The sequence below is a fragment of the Oryctolagus cuniculus genome, chromosome 13, assembly GCF_964237555.1.
Source record: "Oryctolagus cuniculus chromosome 13, mOryCun1.1, whole genome shotgun sequence".
In the NCBI taxonomy this organism is placed as follows: domain Eukaryota; kingdom Metazoa; phylum Chordata; class Mammalia; order Lagomorpha; family Leporidae; genus Oryctolagus; species Oryctolagus cuniculus.
In genome coordinates, this window is record NC_091444.1 from 108,430,429 (window position 1) to 108,454,342 (window position 23,914).

General features: G+C 57.3%; 1 long non-coding RNA gene across 32 annotated transcripts in view; it reads left to right on the plus strand.

The window, feature by feature from the left end:
* Positions 1-23,914, plus strand: part of LOC103352362 (uncharacterized) — a 185,709-nt gene that overhangs the window by 129,368 nt on the left and 32,427 nt on the right. For 15 of the 32 annotated variants that reach the window (XR_011381751.1, XR_011381762.1, XR_011381769.1 and 12 more), the window contains 7 exons: positions 383-784; positions 6,307-6,535; positions 7,207-7,388; positions 12,797-12,924; positions 16,605-18,354; positions 18,939-21,742; positions 22,169-22,223. This is a non-coding gene — a long non-coding RNA (uncharacterized lncRNA). The remainder of the gene's footprint in view (positions 1-382; positions 785-6,306; positions 6,536-7,206; positions 7,389-12,796; positions 12,925-16,604; positions 18,355-18,938; positions 21,743-22,168; positions 22,224-23,914) is intronic. The other 17 variants (XR_011381778.1, XR_011381776.1, XR_011381770.1 and 14 more) reach the window with 17 other exon arrangements.

The following is a 23,914-nucleotide window of genomic DNA, read 5'->3' on the forward strand; positions in this document are numbered from 1 at the left end:
GGCCACACTGCTGCAGGCAGGCTGGGCAGGTGCAGCCCGCAGTCTGTAGGAAGGAGAGGGCCCCAGGTGGTCATTTGGTTGCTCCTCCCTCCTCCCACAAGACGAGGGACTCCCCACCCCCCACCCCCACAACTGAGCACTGCGGCACTTGTCCCACGGCAGGACCCCACCCTCTCCAGCCTCATTTCCCCCTGTCTGCTGCATTGCACCTGTTGCTGTAAGTCCACATCAGCCATGTTACAAACTCCATTTCCGTCACTTTTACCCTCCAGTGATTTTTCAAAAGGTGTATTTATGTATTCATTCATTTGTTTGAAAGATAGAGTGAGAGACACAGTGTGACAGAGAAGGTGGATCATCCATCTGCTGGTTCCCTTCCCAGATGCCTCCAGCAGTTTTCCTGCTCGCTCCCCGCTCTGAGAAGCAGACTTTACCTCCCCAGTGCCTGCCGCTGGTCCCCGGCCGCAGCAGAGCAGTGGCTGTAGAAGCCGTCAGGCGCAGACACGAGGCTGACACGGCCACGGAAGAGAAGCAGCAGGGGTGGCAGCCTCTCCCCGGGAACAGTGACGCCCGTTTCCATGACTGCAGCTGCCTTTGGTCAGTTTGCTTCTTCCTGCTGCCATCGGGCCTGTGCAGAGTGGACAGCAGAGCAGCAGAGCAGGTGCCTGTGCGTCCCGTGGGGAGCCGCGGAGCCTGGGGTCGAGAGTGAGTCGCAGATGTGTGGTGACAGCACTGGCACGCTCAGTGAGGGCCGGGACCCGGTGCCTCCAGCGCTCTGTGTAAAGTAAGTGGTTCCCGGGGTGCTCTGGGTGTGAGAGGACAGTGGGGTGGGGTCTCAGACGCAGACCTAGGCAGCAGTGGCCCTGAGCGTGGCTCAGAGGGAAGCCAGCCCAGGGAGTGCCCACAGGAAGTGGGGTCACTGTGCACCTGCCCTGGGCTTGAAGGGGCAGGCAGGGAGGGAGGGACAGCTCTCAGCCGCTAGGGAGAGAGCCTGGCCAGCGGAGCCTTGAAGCACAGGGTGCCCAGTGGGCAGGAAGGCCACGTGGCTGGCCCTGCTGGTCACTTCTGCTGGAGGCGAGTGCTCTGTGCTGTGGCTTTTGCAGTCAACAGGCCCAGTGAGGACAGGGTGAGCTGTCCTCCAAGGGGTGGACCCGATGGGCATCTTACCGCAGCCGGCCCAGGGATCCCAGGTCGTGGCAAACAGAAGGCGTGCTGGGTGGATTGAGCCTCACGGCAGAAGCGCAGCTCCAAGGCCTGGGCACGCAGGGCCCTGGCTGACCATCGTCGGAACGTTCTGTGGGGGTGGGGGCAGATCTCTCCTCTCCCTTTGCAGATATCCATAGCAGACTGATCCTGGTCCCCACGTGCTCCCCAGCCAAAATGAGCAAGAGACAAACACGTGGGTGCCCACGTGAGACAGCGGTGGGGAAGTCAGGGAGGAAGCACTGGGCCAGCTGTTACTGGCCACACCGACTCCTGGCCAGCGGAGCTTGTGCAGCCTTGCCCAGCCTGGGGAAGCTGGGTGTGGAAGGCAGGAACACTCTACCTGCAAAGATGGGTGCCGCGTCCATCGGCTCCATTTACCCCGAGCGGCCTCAGGATGGTGTAGTTCCACTCCTCAGGCATTGTCTGCACCGGGTGGCCTGTCAGGAGGTGCCAGCCGAGCTGATTGCCAGGAGCTTAGCAGGAGCTGCTGGCCCCCAGCTAAAGTCAGGATGCGCAGAGTTGTCCGTGTGCTGAGAGCAGTCGAAGGGTCCCTGATGTCAGGGTGGATACAGGTTAGCAGGCTCAGCCTACGAAATGCAGATCAAGGGGGTGGCTTTGGCCAGATCACAGCCCTGGGTCTACTGAGGGCCCACACGAGGCACTGGTTCCCAGTGCTGGCATCTGAAGGGCTCTGTGCACCCTGCAGGAAGGCAAGTGGGGAACCCGGAAGCGTCGGGCTATGGGAGACCTGGATGAAACTCCTGGCTCCTCGCTTCAGCCTGGCCCAACCCCAGCTATTGTGGCCATTTGGGCAGTGAACCAGAAGATGGAAGGTCTCTCTCTGTCTCTCCCCTTATAACTCTGCCTTCCAAATAAATAAATAAATCTTAAAAAAAAAAAAATGAGCTTACAAGCTGTCACAATCTTGGGCAGGTTCCTAACTGCGTCGTCCTAACTTCTTCACCTGAGTCCAGTGAGAGGACTGAAGTTTGTGAAAATGGAGTCAGTAGACAGACTTATATTTTATAGGCAAACAGATTTTGAAATCCATCCGCATGAGGGGCTTCAAAAAGTTGGTGGGAGATGTGCCTGATGAAATAGCATGCTTGGGTGTTTTATGTGAAAATGAACTTCCCGCTCCTTTTCCACGGTCGGTTCCTGGTGTTAACCCCGTCCTGACCGCATCGTGGGGGTGAGTGAGCTGGCGCCTGCGGTGCACAGAGAAGTCTCTGACGTCCAGTCATGCTTCCTTCCCTCCGCCTGCCACCTTGCTAGCCACAGCTCGGGCTGTAGCCTCGGAAACATGGCCCCTGCACGCGCTCAGGGCCTGCGGGGGACACATGTGCAGAAAGGACCCCAGTGTGGACTTCTGACGTCAGCACGGAGGGAAGCGTGCAGTCAGGGAACACGGCTGACATGAATGTGCCACCACGTACAGGCCTGGCTCTGGCGAACAAGAAGTTCGCCCTGAGCCTCGTCACCAGTGGTTTCCAGACACTTAGGAAAGGAAGGTCTGAAGGTGAAGTGTGCTCAGATCTGACCCTGGCCAGGGCGGCTGGAGAAAGGGCAGCTTCCGCACGTCCTGTTTCGTGGCTGCCCCGACTGGCTGTGCTGAATCAACTCTGAAAGGAATCCATGAATCCACGGGAGGAGGAGTCCAGCACAGGGTCTGCTGAGCCAGTGTCCTGTGGTTAATGCAGGTGCTAAGTGGCACCCACTTTGTGCGTGGAGGGAAGCTGCTACTTGGTCTCGGGACCGAGACCGGTGAGTTTTATTAATGACGATTGGGTTTCATGTTCGCCACGGCGGCCGGAAACCCGAGAACCACACACACAGTCCATTAAATCAGAGTCAAATTTTATTAATCTTATTTCCAGCTCCATTTTGTGTCCCCATTGCTTCACTTGCTTTCTAAGAATCAGCCTTTTGAAGAGTGATTTGTTTACAATGAAATCCACCAATTTCAAGTGCACACTTGGACGAGTTCTGACGAGTATGTAGAGATCTCTCCGGTCTCGTGACGGGTGGATTTCCTCCCCGCACGCTCCTGTGTCGTCAGCCCTTCTCCCGCCTCTAGCCCTGCAAACCACCCAGCTGCTGCCGTGGTTCTGACCTTTCCAGAATGTCATACACAGGAACCCGGCCGGGTTCATGTCTGGCCTCTTGCATGGGCTGACCCCTCTGAGACTTTTCTATGTGCGGGGCAGATCAGCAGTCATTTCACTGTGTGAATCTGCAGCTCTGTCGAGGTTTAGATGGGTTGTCTTTTGTGGCTCTTACACATTAAGCTGCTACAGACATTACAGGTCTGTGTGTAAGCATCTATTCTCCTTGACCTTGGGTAAATACCCAGGGGTGGGGCTGCTGGGTCACATGGTATATGCACATTTAACTTTATAAAAAACCACCACATTGTTTTCCAAAATGGTTGTGCCACTTGCAGTCTCCAGCAATATACCAGCATTCTGTGCTTAGCAATAGTTGTTTTTTATCGGTCTTTTTACTCTTAGATATTCTGGTGCGTAGAGCCTAGTATACTGTTGTGGTTCTAATTTCTGCTTCCCAACAGCTATTGGTGTTGAGCCTATATCCGGGTTATTCTACATTCCAGTAACTTCTTTGGTTGAAGTGTTTACCGATTAAGAAATTGGTTGGTTGTGTTGTTATTAGTGACTTGCAATGGCTCTTTGTATATTTGCACATATCCTTGACATACATCATGTAAATATTTTCTGCAAGAACATGTTGTCTTCTCATTGTCTCCAAATGTATTTTCTGGGGATGGCACTGTGGCATAGTAGGCTAAGCTGCCTGTGGTGCTGGCATCCCATATGGGCACAAGTTCATGTCCAAGCTGCTCTCTTGCGGTCCAGCTCTGTGCTACTGGCCTGGGAAAGCACTGGAAGATGGCCCAAGTCCTTGTGCCCCTGCACCAATCTGGGAGACCTGGAAGAAACTCCTAGCTCCTGGCTTTGGATCCACCCAGCTCTGGTCATTGTAACCATTTGGGAAGTGAACCAGTGGATGGAAGACCTTTCTCTCCTGCTCTCTGTCTGTAAATGCATTTCAAATAAATAATTTTAAAAAATATATTTTCCAAAGCAAAAGTATTCAATTTTGATAAAACCTAATTTATTAAATTTTTGTTTTATAGACCATAATTTGTAAGGAAAGAGAACACTGCCATTTGCTGGCTCATTCCCCGAATGCCTGATCAGGCCAGAGCTGGGCCAAGCCCAAAGTCTAGAGCTGGGAATGCTGTCCAGGTCTCGCCCCAGGGTTACAGGGACCCAACTACGTGAACTGTCCCAGAGGGTGCATTAGCCGGAAGCTAGGGCCAAGGGCTGGAGCTGGGACTCAAACTCACATATTTGATGTGCGATGTGGTCCTCCAGGTGCTAGGAAAAATGTCCTTTCCAGTTCATAATTCTTATGTCCTAGAGATCCTGCAGAAATCAAGATTACGATCTCAAATTCTCTCCCTGGAGTTTTATGGCTCCCAATTTTTCACTAAAGTCTGTGACCTACTGTAAACGGCCTCTGTGTGTGTATGTGTGTGTGTGTGTGGTCACTGAGAGCTGACCTGTGTGTGTGTGTGTGTGTGAGGTCACAGAGAGCTGAGCTCTGTGTGTGTGTGTGTGTGTGTGAGGTCACTGAGAGCTGACCTCTGTGTGTGTGTGTGTGTGTGTGGTCACAGAGAGCTGACCTCTGTGTGTGTGTGTGTGAGGTCACTGAGAGCTGACCTCTGTGTGTGTGTGTGTGTGTGTGTGAGGTAACTGTGAGCTGATCTGTGTGTGTGTGTGGTCACTGAGAGCTGACCTCTGTGTTTGTGTGTGTGTGTGAGGTCACTGAGAGCTGACCTCTGTGTGTGAGGTCACTGAGAGCCGACCTCTGTGTATGTGTGTGTGTGTGAGGTCACTGTGAGCTGATCTGTGTGTGTGTGGTCACTGAGAGCTGACCTCTGTGTTTGTGTGTGTGTGTGAGGTCACTGAGAGCTGACCTCTGTGTGTGTGTGTGTGTGAGGTCACAGAGAGCTAACCTCTGTGTTTGTGTGTGTGTGTGTGTGTAGTCACTGAGAGCTGATCTCTGTGTGTGTGTGTGTGTGGTCACTGAGCTGACCTCTGTGTGTGTGTGTGTGAGGTCACAGAGAGCTGACCTCTGTGTGTGTGTGTGTGTGTGTGTGTGTGAGGTCACTGAGAGCTGACCTCTGTGTGTGTGTGTGAGGTCATGAGCTGACCTCTGTGTACTCTGTCATGAGGATCTAGTTCATTTTCTGCACATCAGCGTCCAGTCTTGGTTATGTTGTTTGAGAGTAGCCGCTTCCCATCAAGTAATCCTTGAACTTTAAAAAAAGATAAATACACAATATCACTTGGTTCTATTTCTGGACTCAAGCTAGATTGATTTCATGTGTGTGTTTGTGCATGTGTGAACATGTGTGTGTACGTGTGTGTGTGATTGCTATAGCTTTACCATAAATCTCGAGTTTAGGTTATGTGAGTCTTCCAAATTTCTTCCTTTTTCAGGTATCTAAGTTCTTTATGTTTCCAGATACATTTTAATTTAATGTATTTATTTTTAAAAGTTATATTTAGGGCCGGCGTCGCAGCTCATTAGGCTAATCCCCCGCCTGCGGTGCCGGCACCCCAGGTTCTAGTCCTGGTTGGGGCACTGGATTCTGTCCCAGTTGCCCCTCTTCCAGTCCAGCTCTCTGCTGTGGTCCGGAAGTGCAGTGGAGGATGGCCCAGGTGCTTGGGCCCTGCACCCGCATGGGAGACCAGGAGGAAGCACCTGGCTCCTGGCTTCGGATTGGCACAGCACGCTGGCCGTAGCGGCCATTTGGAGGATGAGGGGGGTGAACCAACAGAAAAGGAAGCTCCCCCTCCCCCCGTCTAACTCTGCCTGTAAAAAAAAAGTTATATTTATTTATTGGAAAGGCAGAGTGACAAGAGAAAGAGAGAGATTCCACTGGTTCACTCCCCAAATGGCAGTGACAGCCAGGGCTGGACCAGGCTGAAGCCAGGAGCCAGGGGCTGCATCCAGGTCTCCCACATGGGTGCAGGGCCCAAGCACTTAGTCCATCTTCTGCTGCCCTCCCAGGTGCATCAGCAGGGAGCTGCATGGAAAGTGGAGCCACCTGGACTCAAACTAGCACTCTGGGAAGGCTCAGAGTCGCAAACCGTGGCTTAAGCTGGTGCGCTCCAATGCCGATCCACATTTCAGAATCCGCTGTGGACTTGGAAGAGTCATCAAGCCCTGCCGCGGCTCTGGTTGAACTGACGAGGAGACTGCATGGCAGGAGATGCACCCTGCAGACCCCCTGCCACAGGTGTGTGAGTGAGGCTGGACCCAGGACGCAAGGCCCTGAAACCTACCGCCTCATCTGGGCCAAGGCCACGCCTCCCACGGGCTCCCTGGTGGACAGCTGGGTGCTGTGGGTACGGACCCCTCTGGGCCGACCCTGAGCCCCAGCATGGCGCGGTCCTCTGCTGAGTTTGGGAATGGCCAGGCCTGCCGTCTGGGAAGAGCCACAGGCCTGTCCTTGTGGGAGTGATGCCTCCCCCAGGCATGGGGTTGCTTCTCCCGCCCGCACGGCCCCCACTGTTGCAGCAGGCCCAGGCCCACGCAGGCTCCCCGTGGCAGCTGCATGGTGTGGAGCAGGGTTGAGGACAGGAGAGCAGCAGGGGCTGTTGCTGTGGCTCAGACAAGAGCGGGTGAGAGGCGATGGTGGTGTGGCCGTGGAGGTGGAGGAACAGCAGGACGCGGGTCTAAATAAATAAATATGGCCACAGCTCAGTTGCCCCAAGGGCTCATGCACACCTGTTTGTCCTCAGTGCCCTGGGTTCTTCCTGATTGCTCTCTGATAAAACTGCAGGCCATGGTTCAGGGGCCACAGCCACAGAGAGAGCAGGGTGGGTTCTGGTGGCCGGGTGCCCAGAGAGGGTGTCCTCCTGGCAGAATGAGCCTGAGTGAGTTCCAAAGTACTGTGTACTCTTTCAGATGGTGTCCGTGGCAGACGTCTGGGAGAGCTGACTGCTGTCACCCGTGTGGGGACGACGTGGAGCTGTCACTCAGGGGATCCCTGGAATGAGGCTGTCTCAGAAGAGCCGACTCCTGCTTGCAGCCTGAACTCGCCCATTAGCACACCCACGAGCAACTCCAGGTTGCACTGAATTCGACAGGTGATTTTCTGATGAACTGTTGCTTTGCTAATTCCAGTGGGTGTTGTTTGGAATTTGCTTTTGCAATGGAAATAGTTTGATTTTGCTTTTGATAAGAATGGAAGTGATTAGAAAAGTGCCCCAGATGAGTGTCTCCTAGATGTGCCTGGGCGAGTCCAGCGCGGTCTGCAGCTCGCGAGGCCCACATTCAGTGCCACACTGGTGCTCGGATGCCTTGCACGCCCAGAGAGCAAGTCCTTGGCTTATGAAGAAGCCACACCTCTAAACATCCGTGTCTAGTGTGTAGGAAGCACACGTATGCTTCTCTGTACAGCACCCAGGGTGCACAGGGCAACACATGTGTGTCCATGCAGGAAGCAGATGCGTGTGCTGCTCTGTACAGTACCCAGGGTGCACAGGGCAACACACGTGTGTCCATGCAGGAAGCAGATGCGTGTGGCTCTGTACAGCACCCAGGGTGCACAGGGCAACACACGTGTGTCCATGCAGGAAGCATATGTGTGCTGCTCTGTACAGCACCCAGGGTGCACAGTGTAGCACCTGTGTCCATGCAGGAAGCAGATGCATGCTGCTCTGTACAGCACCCAGGGTGCACAGTGCAGCACACATGTGTCCATGCAGGAAGCATACGTGTGCTGCTCTGTACAGCACCCAGGGTGCACAGTGCAGCACACGTGTGTCCATGCAGGAAGCAGATGCATGCTGCTCTGTACAGCACCCAGGGTGCACAGTGCAGCACACCTGTGTCCATGCAGGAAGCACACAGGGCACATGATACGGCACTCATCTGTTTATTTCACTACCGTTTAGTATTTTCCCAAGACAGATTAATTTTCTTCCTTCCGCTTGATGTCAAACATTAATTCTAATTTAAAACTAATGATTTCACACCTTATGCAAACATAGAATCCTCAGTGAGAGGGATTCATACAGCAGGCCTTTAAATGATGCAGAAAAAAACCATAATTTACTTTTTAGAATCCCTGTAATAGATGTGTGGTAAGCTTCCACTGTGTAGCAGGGTTTTCAAAGTGTGTTCATCATGGTCATCATGTGTGTGTCACCAGGGTCATCACATGTGTCACCTTGGTAATCACGTGTGTTCACCAGGGTCATCACATGTGAGTGTCACCTTGGTAATCACGTGTGTTCACCAGAGTCATCACACTCGGGTCTCCAAGGTCATTAAATGTGTTACTGTGACCATTATGTGTGTTTCCATGGTCATCACATATACGTACACCCTGGTCATCATGTGTCACCATATTCATCACATGTGTGTCACCATGGTCATCACATGTGTCACTAGTGTCATCACACTTGGATCTCCATGGTCATCACATGTGTGTTTCCATAGTCATCATGTGTGTATTTCTAGGGTCATCATGGATGTATCACCAGAGTCACCACACATGTGTTTCTGTGATCATCATGTGTGTGTTCACCATGGTCATCATGTGTGTGTGTCACTAGGGTCATCACATGTGTTCACCATGATCATGACACATGTGTCACCGTTTTGTCACCACACATGTGTTTCCACGGTCATGCATGTATACACCATGGTCATCACGTGTGTGTCACCATGGTCACCACACGTTTCCATGGTCATGTGTGTGTCTCCATGGTTATCACATGTGTTTTTCCATAGTCATCACATGTGAGTCCCCAGGGTCATCACGTGCACACTGCCATGTCTGGAAGAGGTGGGGTGGGGGTGTTGGAGAGGGGCTCTCCCCCTCTGCTCCGTGAGGCAGGGTTGACCTCGCTGGCTTGGTCAGTGGGCTTTCTACTCCAGCCGCTATAACCTGAAGCCTTGAAAACCACGTGCTTACAGCTGCCGAGTGGGAACACAGCTGTGGGGTCTCTCCCACGTGGCCTACCACTGGGAAGGCAGTGTGGGCCCTCCAGCCCCCAGAAAAACAGGTCTGATGCGGTGTCCCAGGGCAGAGACAAAACACAAGATTGCCGGCCTGTGACATGTGTTGTTTCCCGCTGGTCTCCCTTTGCAAGTTCACGAAGAGGCAGCCACTCGGCTTTGGGGTGGGATGATCCACCTCATGCCCTGCTTCCATGAAGCACGGAGGGCTGCCCGGGTCCCTGCGAGGCCTCAGTTCTCGCCAGGCGGACATGGCCGGGGGAGGACCCTGGGGCTCCGTTCCCCAGGTAACACCTGTTCCAAACGGTATTTGACACGGAGTGGCGTGCAGCTCTGCAGCTGGAACCCCGTCCACCAAGCCGACAGGGTGAACAGGGCTGGGCTGGCAGATCCCACGGCTCACCTGGCTCTCCTCAGGCCCTTGTGTGGCCCTCCCTCCTCTGGGAACACCGCGGCTGTGCTCTCTTGAACTCCACTGAACACCCCCACCCGCCTGTTTACCCCCCCACCCCAGGGGGCCTTTGTCCCATGGCTCCCATCTTCCTCCCCCACCCCGCTCCCATCTCTGGTCTCGTTTGCCGACAGAGCATCAGCGTGGGTGGCCGTGGGCACACGGGAAGGAAGGGCAGCCCCACCTGGGTTCCCCGGATCAGAGCCCTTCTAGCGTTTCTCTGGGGAAGGAAGAAGCAGGAAGTAAAGGATGTGGTGAGCCTCCAGCTGCCAGGAATGGAAGCCAGTTCCCGGCAGTCGGGGCCTCAGGGACTGGGGCTCGGGACACCACCACCGTGGACACATGGTTCAGTTGGCAGCGGACTGGCTTACCCGTCTTTTTTCTGCTTATGAGAACTTATTTGTAGGTGCCATTTTGAATTGTGTAGCGGGAATAAATGTGATATGAGTTTTAAAATTTTTTATTCCTTTAAAAATGTATTTACTTAGTTGAGAGAAAATGAGAGAGAACGCTCCCGTCTCCTGGTTCACTCCCCAGGTGCCTGCAGTGGCCCTGTGCTTGGGACTAAAGCCAGGAGCCGGGAGCTCCGCCTGGGCCTCCCATGTGGGTGGCAGGGCCCTAGCTGCCTGAGCCCTCACCTGCCACCTCCCACAGTGCACAGTAGGAGGCTGGCATTGGAGTGGAGCTAGGACTTGAACCCAGGTGTTCCGACATGGGGTAGAGTGTCCCAGAAGTCCTTGCACACCCGAATGCACAGGTCACAGATGTGTATGTTGTTCTACTTATGCATTTATTTTTAAATATGTATTTATTTGAAAGAAAGAACGAGAGGGAAATAAAGGTCTTCCATGCAATGATTCATTCCTCAAATAGCCACTTGGAACTCTGTACAGGTCTCCCACAGCAGTGGCGGGGGCCCAAGCACTTGAGCCATCTTCTGCTGCCTTCCCAGGCTCATTAGCAGGGAACTGGATCAGAAGTGGAGCAGCCAGGACTCCACCTGGTGCTCCTATGGGTTGCCAGCATCTCATGCAACAGCTTGGCCCACTGCGCCACAGTGCTGGCCATGTGTAGTGCGTAGATCTTCACAGAGCAGATAATCCTCATCAAGAAGGCAGGGCGCACCTGGCCCTGGCCTTCCTGCCAAGTCTCACCAGGGGCCTGCTCTCTCCTCTCACCACGAGTGAGACTGGCCTGTTTCAGGGATTCATGTACATGTTTATCAGGTGAATTTGTCCATTCGGTTGTGGCTGCGTATGTGGTGGTCCCTGCCACCCATGTGGGAGGCCCAGAGGGAGTTGCTGGTTCCTGTCGTCGGCCTGGCCGAGCCTCACTTTTGCAGGCACAGCTGTTGCAGCATTTGAGGAATGAACCTAGAGACAGGAGATTTCTCTTTCTGTCTCCTTCTCTCTCTGATGTTCAAATAAACAACACAAATAAGCATTTTAAGGTGCCCTGTAGTGCCCCTCAGCTCCTGCGCTCACACGCTGAGCACCTGCCCAGGGGTGTCGACAGACGCTTGCGACTCTCCTGTGGAGTCTGACACGGCACGGGGGCCGAGGTTGTAAATGGCGCTGGCCCCGGTCTTGCTGGTCCCTTCTCTCTGTTTCAGGGGAAGCTGAGCTCCCAGATCGAAGAGGCCCACCAGGCAAGGATGGCCGCCTCCAGCCCACCACTGCAGTGTCGGCCGCTCCAACAGCCACGTTCACAGGCTGGCAGGGTTCCCCCCATGGGGCCTGAACCAAGGGCAGCCCCTGCTGAGATTCGGGGGCCAGAGGCCCTCAGCACAGCCTGGTGTGGAGCCCTGACCCCCGACCCTGGGAGGCCGAGGGCTTGTTGCCATGAGCGTCTGTTTGGCGGTCACTTGTCCAGCAGCAGCAGGTCCCTGGCCTGAGTCTGTTCTGGGTGGGAGTGTGTCCACGTCTGCCCCTCCTCCTGCCTTTCCTCCCCACGCTTGCGTCCCCGGGTAAACAGAAGGTCTCAGTTTTTCACGGACTTGTTTATTTCCTTTCATGGTGAGTGCTCTCTGTTTAAGAAACTGAATCCTTGCTTATCCAAGAGTCACAAGTCTTACCTTCAGCAGCTCCGTCTTCACAAGGAAAACTCATTCATCAGGATAGAGTATGTCTGGGCGGTGCTGTGGCCCAGTGGGTTAAGCTGCACCTGCCCGCAGCACCAGCATCCCATATGGGCATCAGTTCAAGTCCTGGCTGCCCCACTTCTGATCCAGCTCCCTGGGAAAGCAGCAGAGGATGGCACAAGTGCTTGGGCCCCTATATCCATGTGGGAGACCAGGATGGAGTTCCTGGCTTCTGGCTTTGACCTGGCCTAGCCTCAGTCTTTGTGGCCATTTGAAGAGTGAACCAGCAGATGGAAGATCTCTCTCTCTCTCTCTCTCTCTCTCTTTCTCTCTCTCTTTTTCTCTCCCTCTCTCTTCCCCTTCCCTCCCTCCCTCCCTCTCTCCCCCCCCATCACTCTGCCTTTCAATAAATAAATCTTGTTCAAAGATAACAGAACATGTCTCCTAAAGACTGTGTTATAAAACAGCATTGTGGAGTGGTCTCTAAGGGAAAATCACCATGTTGTCACTTCGGCTGCAAAACCCAGTGCCTCAGGCCCTGGGAGGCAGAGGAGGGATCTAGAACCAGACCTGGGGTGCCTTCCAAGGCTTCACACTTCTGTTTGCTTGCTCACGACCTCCTCGGCTCAGCCTGTCGGCCGTTTGGACCTTGCTTTGGATTTTCTGCCTTAGTTAGAGGGGCCGGGTTTAGTTAAACGGGTCGGCGTGGCTGCTGAAATCCATTACTTTGGTTGCTCTGGGGCAGGAATGGAAAAGGCAGGGCTCCTGGACCGAGGTGTGCTTCCCTGCAGGTGTGAACACAATGCAGATGCCGCTGGCTTGGAAAACCCATTTAACCCCTTGGTGGATGGTGCTCAGGCTTTCATGGGGGACTTACCAATCCCTGCAGGGAAGACCCCACCCACAGCCTCGCCAAGGTCCAGGCGCCCACCCTGAGCTGGGAGGCACTCAGGTGATGCAAAGGTGGACATGAATTGGCTTCGGCGCCTCCCTTCCAGGGAACCCTCCTGTGTGGGCCAGACGACAACGTGTAGCCACGGCAACCAGCACCGTGCCTCCCGGAGTAGCTGCTGGATAAACGTGACGCCTTCTGCGACGGTGGGAAGCAGCGCTTCCGCTGGGGCTGGTGAGTTCTCCTGTGAACACGTGGGGCACGTGTGGTGCAGCTCGGTCACTGCCTTGGTTATTCCCGTCGGGAATGCCAGGCCAGCTCCTCGGAGCAGCTGACTCTGCTGCTTCATGGTGACCGCAGGCCCAGTGTCTCTAAGTCCCCCCGTGGAATACAGGACACAGCCGGAGTCAGCGCTTGGCTGCTGGTTTGTCATCTCATGAACCACGGAGTTGGTGCCTGCGACTGACGCGTGCTTTGTAACTGAGCTCCTGGTTCTCGTGGTTCCCGGTGGGTCCTCGTGGGATATGGATCCTTGCAAAGCCCTTGAATGGACCTTTTAGGGCGTGACTGTCTCTGTATAAATGCTTTCCTCACACACCCTCCCCTTATTTCCTAAAAGGCCTCTCTGGAGCAGGGGTGGGGTGGGTGGGGGTGGGGTGAGGGGGCAAAGGTGGAGGGCTCTACAGAGCCTGTGTGGCAGGCACCTGAGGACCTAGAGACCTGTGGTCCCTGCTCTTGTCTGACCCAGTCCTTGCTGCCTGGAGGAGACCCCTGCGCCCTGCCCCTCTGAGTTTGTGATCCAGGGTTGGTGCTTCCCAGAGCACACAGGGCCCACGCCAGGCAGCCCCATGGGCAGCATCTGGGGTCCTGCCCTGACCTGGTGACACGGATGGGCATCCGAGCGAGGCCCAGGAGCTGTAGCGGGTCTGAGCTGCATCCTGCATGGCAGGACACCAAAGACATGTTCATACTGAAACCCAAGTGGGCGTGCCACAGTGTGGAAGGCACAAGCCAGAGCTCACCCTGTACAGAGCAGGCCCGTGCCGCCTGCCCCTCTCTGTTGATGGTGGCTTCGGGAGGGTAGGGAGACTGTGCTTCCATGCCCGCTTCTGCTTCCGCGGGCTGGGCCAGCTCAGGCCGAAAGCTGCTCCTGCAGACGGGCACGTGGCACTGTGCCCAGCTGTGCCCGCCCCCTGTTTCTGGACTGAATTTCCTGCCCTGGCAAGAGACCCCCCCTCTGCCCGTGTCTGCAGAGGCCAGGCTTTGTCAAAGGGTGAGGACGCAAAGCACCTGCATGCACACAGTGATGACGCAGGCAGCTGTCACTGCTTCCCCTCCAGGCCGGTCCATCTCCGGCCGCTAAGGGCCTGCTTTCTGGCAGAGCTGACCACTGGGCCTGGAAGGACCCACGGGGGAATCTGCGTGCACCTGGCGGCGTCTGTCCTGGGTGCCTGCGGAGCCCTGCTGCGGCTGAGCAACCTTGAGCCTGGTGCTCAGTGCGGGCAGCGTACGCAGCTCGCCTGGGGTCAAGGCCACGCCGGGATGACTCAGCTGAGCTGCCCACCGCACAGGCCTTCGCTGTCCTTGTCCTCGCACCCGCCCTCCCCCTGCCCACGTAAGTGATGCCCCTGAGGACACGGGGTGTGCATGCTTGGAACTGGAGCTGACGCTGGTTTGTAAAGTAACTTGCATTTTAGAAAATAAGCTCTTGGCTCTTAAAGAGACACACAGTTGTTGACGCCTAGCAGAGTGACAAGACACGTGCTGTCCTGAGGAGGTGGTGCAGGGAGAGACTGTCTGAGCCCCCGAGTTCCTTTCTTAAGAAAGATTTATTCATTTGTTTGGAAGGAGAATAACAGAGAGAGCGAGCTTCCATCCGCTGGTTCACTCCCCGGGTGGATGCAGTATCCAGGCCTGGGTCAGGCCCAAGCCAGGAGCCAGAAACACAGCCTGACCTCCCACACGGGTGGCAGAGGCCCAGGTACTTGAATCATCACCTGCTGCTTTCCCAAGCGTCAGCAGGGAGCTGGGTTGCCAGCGGAGCAGCCAGGACTGGGACCTGCGCTCCAGCGTGGGATGCCGGTCCTGGAAGTGGCGGCTCAGGCCGCTGCTCCACAACGCAGCCCCCAAGCGTCAGATTGTCAGCGTGAGAGTCTGCTGTCTGGCCAGAGGCTGAGCGCGGGAGCTTCCAGATGCTGACCTTGCAGGAGTTAGCAGGTATGAACGAGGCCTTCGCTGGGGCTCCCGGCTTTGCAGCTTTGGTACCACATCCCTGTGTCCCTCATCCAAGCTCGGGGTAATTCCATGGGGAGGCACCTGCGTGGACTTAGCAACAGCTGCATAGCAGCTCAGACAGCCGCTGGATTCCCGCACGATTGTCAGGCAACGTGCAGAAGACGATGTGAGCTGCAGTCTCTGTTGTGCGCCCATCCTCCGTAACCAAGCAGCAGGAAAAGAACTGTTCCATGTGCTGGCGGAGCGGCAACAGGGACCCCGTCTCGTGTGCGGGGCGAGAGGTCCCCCCAAGCTGGTCCTCCTCGAGGGTCAGAGCCACTGCCCGCGGCTGCCCTTGGGCTGGTGCTGTCTCCTCCATCACAGGCGCTGATGGCGCCAGGAGAGGCCCAGCCCCCAGCCCCTTCCAGGCTCATCTTTCTTTCTTGGAATCAAAGGACTGTGTTTCCTGTGTGCCTGTGAGTAAGCTTAGGCGAAGCTTCCTTTTCAAACACCCAGGAAATAATCCGCAGATCTTGGAGTAACATTTGTATCATAAAAAATACGATGAAATATGAAGCCAGGCTACACATATCCTGGAGTCCCTAGCATCTTTGCGAGAGAAAATAAAGGGAAACTGCAGGTTTCACATGGACCCCAGACCCCCGGGACCCCTGCATCTGAGTGTAGACCTCTCAGCCGCTGTGTCGGGTGAGCCTGCCTAGAGTCTCCAGAGACCCTCCTGCCAGGAAGCCGCGGTTCTGGGAAGCTGCCGCCGAGCCCCGCTGCCGGTTCCTGGAAGCAGCAGGGACATCCCCTGGGTGGCTTCCATCGGACACAGCTCAGACCCCACACAGGACGCAGGCCTGGGTCAGGAGCCACCGCCGGGCCCTGGGCTGCAGCTGTCACTCATCACACGACTGCTTGTTTCTGAAGTCAGTGGGTGCCATGCCGCTCCTTATCCTGAGGGAGATCTGGGATTTCATCTGCAAATGCCTTTTCACTAAACACAAGATGTGGTGAAGCCAGCGCTGTGGCACAGCAGGTGGAGCTGTGGCCTGAGACGCCAGCATCCTGAATGGGCACCAATTTCAGTCCCAGCTGTTCCTCTTCCAGGCCAGCTGTCTGCTGTGGCCTGGGAAAGCAGTGGAGGATGGCCCAAGTCATGGGCCCCTGCACCCACATGGGAGACCCAGATGGAGTTCCTGTCTCCTGACCTCAGCCTGGCCTGGCCTGGCCCCAGCAGTTGCAGCCATTTAACGAGAGAACCAGCAGATGGAAGACCTCTCACTCTCTCTGCCTTTGAAATAAATAAATAGCTACATCTTGAGAAAGAAGACAAGGCATAGTGACACTGGAATTGTGGATAACATGGACGTGTCGTGTGTCGTCTGAGCGCACCCCCGCCGGGCCTGCCCACACCCCCGCCGTGCTTGCCCACGGCACTCCTGGCGGCTCTCAGACTCGGCTCCAGGACGTTTTCCCCGTGGCCGTGTTTCTCCGTGACTGCGCACGCGCTCCCTGGGCAGTGTGCCTGCACCGTCCTGGCATGGCCCCTTCCCAGCCTGGCTTCTTTTTTGCTCTGCTGATGTCCTTCACAGAGCTTTGGCTTCCACTGCGTTGTGTTCTTAGGATCCAGTCCTGGGAGTGAGACGACTGGGCCAGAGTTTCTGACCACGTTTGTTCACTGCTGCTCTTTCCAGAAACATCTACAGCGAGGCCGACAGTAATACAGCAGTGACTGCGTAACATCCTCTTCCCAGTAAGTCTCCCACATAGCGTTCTTGCTAATTCACATGAGTGAAAGTAGATCCTGGGTTTGCCCTGGCACGGGCTCCTCGGCCAGTGAGGGTGTAAACTCTTCTCCACGTTTTGGTTCTTGTGCTTCCTCTTGTTCCAATTATTGGAGTGACAAATTCAGTCATTTCTCTATGCTCTGGGCTCATCTGCCTCACAGTGGGGTTCAGGAAGCCCACGCAGCTGACTAAGGCCCCAAGGCATGCTGTGTGGCCACGTCCTGGCCTCCCAGCGTCTTGGAACAAATGCGGGAGCCGCCTGTGGGCGCGGCTCCAAGCACCCTCCCTCCACCTCCCTCAGGTCCTCATTCCACCCTCCTGGCAGGAGAGCCTGGGCAGCGCGCGCCAGCGGCCAGGTGTTCTCATGCAGTAAAGCCTATCCTGTGGGGAGGTGGGGCCTTGCAGGCATTCGGCAGCCCTGGGTGTGTGCCTGTGTCGCCGTCTGCTTCCGACACAAAATGCAATGGCGTTGGAAGCCCTGCCTGTTAGGGTCTACGCGGCAGTTGCTCCTCCCCAGGGACCAAAACAGAGACCCTGTCGTCCCCCAAGTCTGACCCTGACCGCCTGCACAGCTCACAGTGTGTGGCCAGTGTCTGCTGCTGAGTAGAGGAGGGAAGAGGTGCACGTCGCTGTGGTCACAAAGCCCTCCCACGACAGTGGCCCGGTGCAGAGGATGCTGACCCTTTATTGGCTCTATCCCCGACCTGGTAGTTCTTAAGAGCAGGAGACCCCCGTTAAGTAGCGAAAAGGGAAACTTCAGTGTGGGCCCGGTCAGAGTTGGAGGCGGTCATCGGTACTATCTTTGGGCCGAGCTCAGCCCCTGTGGGGCGGCGGCCCCGCCTCCTGGCTGCTCTGAGATGCTGTGCGGGCACAGGACAGAAGCCAGCCTGGTGGGCAGCACTCTTGGTCAGGGCTCTGGGGAGCTGGCTCTTCCTCAGAAGGAACAGTGCTGTGGACACACGTCCCACCTGTCCCCTGGCACCTTGGTGGGCACCAGCTCTTAGCAGGAACCCAGAGCCTTGTAGCACCAGCCAGGTGGGCCCCAAGCTGCCTCGTGTTGAGGGCAGGTGAGGGTGAGGGCTGCCGTCAGCCCAGCACAACCCTTCCGTTCCCGGGACAGGGTGGTGGAGGGCATGGGGTAGAGTGGGTCCTCAGAGCCGGTGCTGTGCCCGACAGCCAGGCGCCCATGGGCCCTCAGCAGCTGCGTTGGTGTGAGCCCTGGCTGCCGACAGACACAGGGCTCCAGCTAGCAGGACGGCGCCTGCTCCACACTCAGGCCAGAGCACTCGGGGTGACCCCGGAAAACCTTAGCCCGAGTTTGGTGATCTTCTCCTTAAGGAAGACCCTCCCAAAACTCCGCAGGCACCCTTGCCACACCCATCCAAGCCTGTGGGTCAAAGGGTTGAAGGAGCAAAGCCGGGGAGGAAGGCACTGTGGTCGGACAGAGGAGGGCTGAGGAGGGCCGTCCTGGGCAAGAGGAACCGGACACTGTCACAGACTCTCTCCCAGGCCAACGCAACTGCAAGCTTAGAGAGCAGGCTTAGACTTCGCCTTGCTTCTTGGGGTTTCTCGGGGACCCCGCGCTGAAGGAGGCATCTTGCTTCGTCCCTCACCCTGCAGAAAGCACAGAGGACAGGGAACTCAGCCTGCGGAGCAAGTGAAGCAATGGGATGGGCTTGGGGGGTGGGTGTGGGCGTGGGCGTGGGTGCGGGTGCGGGTGCAGGTGTGGGCGCGGGCATGCAGAGCCCCGGGACGAGTCTGCTGTCCCTGGAAGGCGAGCAGTTCGTGAGCCGCCAGTGCTCCTGGGCCCCTCCCCAGGCCCAGCCCTCTGCACCCTGCCTCCCTCCATTTCAGCTGCAAGTGCCCGGCGTGAGACTCAGGCTGACCGAGAGGGGCTCGGGTGCTTAGGGCAGGAGCACGTGCAGGGCTGAGAGCTCCTAGCAGCAGAGGTGGGGTGGGGACCTGTCATGAACGTGGGAGTCGTGACCATGCCTGCTGTGCCCTCTGCACCAACCCCAGGACTCCACTGCCTTTCTGTCCGTCAGCCAGTGCCGTTCCTGTCTTAGTGGAGCCCCCTGACCTGGGGACCAGAGCAGTCTCTGTGGGAGGGGACACAGCTGACAGGGACAGCAAGGCCTGTGTTGGGGAAGGGGGACCCCATACCCGGGCCTGTCGCAGGCCACGCCTTTGTGTGGCGTCATCAGGGACAGAACCCGCTCAAGAGTGTTGCTGTCCTTGTAGGATTGGCCCCTGGCCACCTGCCTCCTGTGGAATCTGCAACGTGGGACCTCAGACCACCCCCTCTGCTGCTCGAAGCTGCTCCCAGGGTGTCCCCAGGGAGGGCCTCTCCAAGACCTGCCCCACAGCTCCTGGTTCCTTAGAGAAGACCCCACGGCCTCAGGAGCACTGGTGGGAGCTGGGGTGCGTGTGAGGTCCTGCGCCTCCCTGTGTGGGGTGGGTGGGGCGGAGCGCAGGAGCGGAGGCCAGGACTCATCACCACAGCGGGGCTGCTCTCGCGCCCACTGGCCTCAGGAAGTGCATCCCAGAGTTCTGTGTCAGAGGACAGCTCTGGACAAGCTCAGGTGCACCGCTGCCGTCTGCAGAGCCCGCTGGACAAGGGCCGCCTCCTCTCGCTGCCGGGGTCCCTGCCGCTGCTGAGTCTGCTCGGACTCCACGGGGTCCGCATCTGGGACTTGGGCTGTGGCGCCCGTCCCCGCCTCCTGCGCGGGCAGTGCCTGCTTGGATGCACCCGCACCGCGTGCCCCACGGGGACTTGGGAAGCGTTCTGTGTGCTGCAGAGGTCGGGACTGTTTCTCCGGTTCCCGAGTCTCTGAAATCAGCAGGGCCCCTGAGGCCCTGGTGGCATCGTCGGCATTGATGACGCGAGCCGGGGCGTCCAGCTTCCTTGGCTGTGGGGCTCCTGGGTTAAGGGAGCAAGGAGAGACGGCAGGGCACGTCGGCGCTGTTCCTGGCCCAGGCTCTGCTTTATTTCAGGATGACAGGTTTGGAAGGGCGGCCTCAGACCAAGCCTCTTCCTGCGTTAGCGATGAACATTAACCCCATTACAGCGATTCCGTCTCCCGCCTGCTGTTCTAGCGAAGTCGGAATTAAGAAGCCGTGCTGCTCACGGGCAATTAGCAGCCCCGAGAGGACGAAGGGCCGAGAGCAGCTGACAGAGCAGCCCTGGGAGAGGAGCGGCGCTGGCTCGGAGTCCAGGTAGCAGGCAGGTGCCCGTGCGGCGGTGCCTAGTGCAGGGGGTGGAAGGACGTCTGTCCCCAGGGACCCCGCCCCACACCGTGCCTGCCAGGTCCCGTCTCTGACCGCCCAGGCTGCCACCACCCCTGTCCTGAGCACCGCCCCGAGCAGAAGGAGGCAGCTTCCAGTTCACGGTGCTCCGGGCCCCTGGTCCGCTGCACAGCAGGGAACCTGTGCTCTTAGAGATGAGTGAGATCCTGGCTGTGGGTGCTGGAACAGAGGAGAGATGGTCTGGGCACCTGCTGTGGCTGGCTGGCAGGAGCGTGGAGCACAGCGCCTGGCTCCCTCGCCCACCAGTGCAGCGGGAGGGGCGCGTCTGGCCCAGCTCTGGGCCCCCGCTTGCTGGGAGCTGCCTGCTCCTTCCGTCAGGTGTGCAGCAGTGGTGTCTGTGTGTCCTGCCCTGGCTCCCGCCAGTGCCTCCTGCCCCCGAGAGCACCCGCCCGTGAGCTCTGACCAGCAGGTGTTGGAGGCTTCACCGAAGGCTGCTCCCGTCCCCAGGAGCTGCTGTCACTGCACTCTGCCCAGCCACATGTTCTCCATGGACTGTGTGATGGGAGAGACCGGGAGACGCCCAGAAGCTGGGGGATGCGCTCCGTGTGCAGCATGGGAGGGTGTGGCTCCCGCGATGACTGGCGGCAGAATCCAGGACAGCTGCTGCATGCGCTGCTCTGTGCTAGGCCTTCCCTCGCACGCGCCTTCCGTGTCCCTGAGGCCCTGAGATGGTTGCTCCTCTTCCCGCTCCGTTTCACAGACGAGAACGCTGGGGCTTACAGAGGTGCGGAACAGTGGCTTCCCAAGCCGAGGGTGCAGCGGGCACGCGGAGAGCCCCGGGCCGCTGATGACATCTCCTCTCCCTGCACACCAAGCAGGATGAACGAGGCAGCTTGTGCAGCGTGATGGGAACGAGCGTGGCACTCTGCCCGCACTGCTGCCGCGCCCTCCCGCTGACCCGCCGTGGAACGACAGCGTCAGGCCTCTGGTGTGACAGTGAGCCTCACAGGAGGGTTCTGGAAGGAGACAGTCACAGCCTGAGACCCGGAGAGGGCAGGCGCAGTGGCCAGGGCAGCGAGGGGAGCAGGGAGTGGGGAGTTCGCCGATGTGCAGCCGGAGGGCGGGTGTGAAAGGGGCCACTGTGGACACGGGCACCTCCCTCTGGAACACATCTCTCCCGGCCACCTCTCCTGGCGCCTGCGCCGCTGTCTGCAGACGTCGCTCTGAGGTGGCAGGCGCGTGCCGAGGGAGGTGCCACGCCCTGCAGTTGCTTTGAGCCCACGCTGACCCGAGTGTCCAGGAGCATGCACTCCCCGTGTCACCCGGCGGGCAGGCTCCCCGGGCATAGGGCCCAGAGCTGCTCATGGTGACGCCCACCCCTGAGTCACCTGCTGTGGACTCAGGGCCCAGTGGTTCTCGAGTTCTTCCCACACCAGGGGTACAAGCAGGAAGAGGACCGGCAGCTCCGCGGGGAGGAAAAGAGGAAGGGTGGAAACCAGTGAGGGTCCCGGCAGCCATGCCTTCAGGCCCTGGTCTGCTGACCCATTCACCTGTTCAGTAAACAGTAACTGAAGCCCGGATGCCCCAGACCTGGTGGGCGGGGCACGGGTGCCTAAGCTTCTGTGCTCCATTGTGACAGCTGTGAGGAGAAGCTAGGTCTGCGTGGGTGTCCACCAGGGCCTGGGACGGGACTCTCCTCCCCATGGTCACACAAGCGTTTCCCACAGGAGGAGAGCCTTGCAGAAGGCAGAGGTCGTTGATGGTGGGAGCTCCAGGCATCCCAGCTGTGTGGCCTCCAGGTGGGAAGCCCTGGGCACAAAACAGGGAGTGGAACTGGACGGGACCAGGGAGGCCGAGGAGCAGAGCCCCCCAGCACAGGCAGGGACCTGGGGTTTCTCGGCCTGGGCTCCACCCCCTAGCATCTGACCCTGGCTTCTATTGGGGGTGGGCACATGACCTTGGTGGGGCCACAGCAGCAATGACCTGATGAGGGGCTGAGGATGGGAGACCCCACCCACTGTACAGCATCCCGGGCACAGCCGTGGGAACCGTGCTTGGCCAACAGCTCGCCTCCCCCGGCCTGTGAGCAGGAGCACGAGACGCGGCCGAGGGAGTTCGGAATGCCAGCGAGGCGGTGGTGTGCCGGTCGCAGCCCTGTGCGGTGCCCTGCTGCCTCTCTTCCTCCCACCTGGAAGCCGGGCCCACTCTGTTCTCTTTCCCCACAGGAATACCAGTACGAGTTCCAGCTGCTTGCAGACCGGAGCTGGCCAGAGGAGCGGGGTAAGAACGCTGGAGGCTGTGTTTGTTTACTGTTTTATTAGAGCGCTTTTATTTGCTGGTTCACTCCCCAAACGCTTGCACTGGCCGAGACTGAGCCAGGAAGGAGCCAGGAGCTGCAGCCAGGCCTCCCCCGTGGGTGGCAGGGGCCCATCGACCTGACCCATGACCTGCCGCCCCTGATGTGCTGGAAGTGGGAAGGGAGCCAGGACTTGAACCCAGGCGCTCCCCCATGGGGTGAGGGACTCCAAGCTGTGCCTTCACTGCGGCACCCCTCGCCTCTCCGGGAAGTTGGCCTCAACTGCAGAGCACCGGAGGCTGTGGCAGCCCTGCCTCAAGTTCACAAGTCCGTCCTGGTCTCCAGGTCACCTCCACACAGCCAGAGGTTGGGGATTATTTCATCTTTTGCACCCACAAGAGAAAGGAGTTGGAAGAAGCCAGGTGGATTTTCCCATGGGAAAGACAGCTCATGGCAGAACAGGATCAGGTCATCGGGTTTCTGGTGCCTGTTCCTCCTGTCACCCCACGCAGTGAGTGGAGCCCCAGGGCTATGGAGACCAACACAGGATCGAAGGCGGGGCCGTAGCAAGCTTCAAGCCTACCCAGGGAGGGGCTGGGCTCCTCACACTGTCCCCAGTGGTGCCCCAGGGCAGTGGGGATTTGTCCCCTGGACGGCTGGGCGGGGCACAGAGGGCCAAGGTTCAGATCCCGACGGGTTGGGCAGAGGCTGTGCCGAGGACCAGCATACCTGCTGGGACAGGAGCCGCAGTGTCTTCCCTCGCCCCTGGCGGTCACATGGCTGTGACTTTGTTTTCATTATCTATTTATTTTGAAACTTGGAGTTACAAGGAGAGGGAGGGACAGAGAGGGACATCTTCCATTTGCTGGTTCACTCCCCAGGTGGCCAAAATGACTGGGGCTGGGCCAGGCTGAAGCCAGGAGCCAGGAGCTGCTTCCAGGTCTCCCACGTGCATGGCAGGGGCCCAAGCACTTGGCCATCTTCTGCTGCCTTCCTAGGCTCATTAGCAGGGAGCTGGATTGGGAGTGGAGCAGCCAAGGCACAAGTGGACACCCATATGGGTTGTCAGCGTCACAGGTGGTGGCCTTACCAGCTATGCCACAGTGACGGCCCCAGCAGCTGTGACTTTCTTCCCAGTAATTCATCTGGCACTTGGATGACCTCCTTGACCTTCAGGGTCATTAGGAGCAAGAAATGATTGGGATGAAACACGGAAATGATCCCAATCCATTTTACTGCTTTTTCCCTAAAAAAAAAAAAATCAATGGATAAGAAAAGTTGACTTCTTTTTTTTGGGAAAAGAAATAAAGTAAGTTTTTGATAAATACATACTGTTTTCTTCTCTGTGGAAACCACATATTTTTTTAAAAGCAAAATGCATTTTCCCAAATATTTGACAAGAGCAGGCTGTAAGACTGTGACAGGGTTCTGTCAGCTGTGTAGACTGACTTTTGAAGTGTAAAATACACCTCTTCACAGGTGTCAGGACTGGGCATTGATAGTGACAGTGACAGTTTTTATAGTGGCTTGGTAGAAGAGCTTCCAAGGAGAATGAATAAAGTTTTGGTCCTAAGTATGAGAAAAAATGACAACAGGATTATTAACAGCTGACTGAATTGAGGAAAGCAAAAGTGAGTGATTAGATGGCATACATTGTTTGTAAATATCAGGAAGA